Source organism: Sinocyclocheilus anshuiensis, unplaced genomic scaffold, assembly GCF_001515605.1.
Source record: "Sinocyclocheilus anshuiensis isolate Anshui unplaced genomic scaffold, SAMN03320099.WGS_v1.1 scaffold1310, whole genome shotgun sequence".
NCBI lineage: Eukaryota > Metazoa > Chordata > Actinopteri > Cypriniformes > Cyprinidae > Sinocyclocheilus > Sinocyclocheilus anshuiensis.
In genome coordinates, this window is record NW_015557121.1 from 11,668 (window position 1) to 13,794 (window position 2,127).

The following is a 2,127-nucleotide window of genomic DNA, read 5'->3' on the forward strand; positions in this document are numbered from 1 at the left end:
GTATACACACACACACAAAGAAAAACAAGTAGATAGAATAGAAAAAATAGAAAGCTAGTGTTTGTTTGTTTTTGTTGTTGTTGTTTTTAAATAAAAATAAATAAATAAATAAGATAAATATAAAGTAGAATTAAAATAGAATAGAAAGTGCCAGAGTTAGAGGGTCAAATAGAGGTGGAACGGATGTGTTTTTAGTCGTTTCTTGAAGATGGCTAAGGACTCAGCTGCTCGGATTGAGTTGGGCAGGTCATTCCACCAGGAGGGAACAGTTAATGATATTTCCATGCGTTGACATTATGTGCTACATTATTTTGCTCATTGCGCCCTCCTGTGGCCTCGGGAGACGAAGACAGTGGTTAAATAAAAAAAAAAAATTCTATTGCTCTTTTTAAAAAAGGCTATAAAAAATTTCAATAATTATCGATATGAAACATTATATCGTTGATCATTTTTTTAGCTATATCGCCCAGCCCTAGTGTGTAGTACACTACACTATTAGGGAGCTAAAAGTAGTGATGTTTCTTAATTAACTACTTTTTCAATAGTATGCTAGTAGTTTAGCTGTTTTCAGAACAATGTAGCTTTTTTAATTTAGAGGTAGTGTAGCATGACAACATTTTACTATATATTATTATTTATATTTTTTTTTTTGTTATATCTCAAACACAGATTTGCAGGCACATGAAACTTAAGTTTGACTGTAGCATAACATAATCATTTGAGGCCTATTTTACTTTAATAATTTAAGATCTTTCTGGTATTCAATGAGAAATTTTTTTTTCACACTTTGCACAGAGGTGCCTAGGCCTTGTTGTTTTCATCTCTATGCATTGAACGTAAACTGCCAGCCTCATTTCCTCTGTGGTGAGCTTTGCCGCTGTCTTTGCCCAGCAACATAAAGATAAGTGACACACTGAAGACATTTACTTGCACTGGAGCATGTGGTCAGCACCACCACCCTCCTTTGGGCGTCTTTGTAAAGAAGGATTTCCCTTAGAGGAAAAACAGTGTTGCCAACTCAGCAGTTGTGACTTTGGAGAGTCCCAGAGGCCAAATATATTTAGACCCATCTGAGGGCCAGCTCAAGAGAGCATTCAAAACCAATCGGCGTTTCAGAGAAACAATCATATTATGCTCATGAATCCAGCCCTAGCTTTAGATCACAAGTATATACTTGAATAAGCAAGAATGCACAGAATGAGAAGACAATAGAAAGCAAACACTTCATTTTATTAACAAATATCACAAAATAAATAGACATCTTTATTTCTGTATGTAACATGAACTGAATGTGATTTCTGCCAGGCACTTCATTTCTACAGATCTGATGATGCTGTCTGTTAGTGATTCACACTAAACTACTGCTGTACCTATTCATTTTTGCTAGTATTCATTTCATAGTGAATAGTCAACATCATATTCTGACTTGTTCGTCCTGTAGCAGTAGAGTCTGTTGGTGACTAACACTGCACTAATTAGGACACTTGCTTTGATATTTTATTATCTAATGTAGTGGCTTTTATATTTTTATAAGACTCCACGTATCTTTTTTTTTTATGGTCACTGTATCTTCAGTAAGATTTGTGGTCATTTTAGGCTGGATCGGTCTCCGGTTCTTGTTTTTGTCAAGATCTACTCAAAAACACAATGCACTATTTATCATCACATTACACCAATAATTACCACATTTTTTTCACAAATGAAATGCTAATACACAAACTTTGGTCACTCTAATGTGCATTGAATATTCAACATTCCAAAAACGATCACAAAATAGATCAATTTGTAAGCATTACACGTGTTGTAAGTAGAGCCCAACCGATATATCGTTTTGCCAATATCATCGGCCGATATATCGGTATCGGCGAATATGCCGCCGATATGAAAATTTTTTTACAGAACATATAACGCAGATAAAATGCTTGAAATGGTGTAATTACTTAGTTTGTCCAGCAGAGCGCGCTCCATTGTTTGCTACTGGCGACCTGGATGAAGCGCTTTAAAGCTTAAGTTTATGGAAAACCATTGAAACTTTGAAAAGCCATATCTCCGTAACGGCGCGGCTAATCCGCACCAAATTCGGGGGATCCCTTCAGCTCGAGGAACCCTCTCGAATGCGAATTGAGT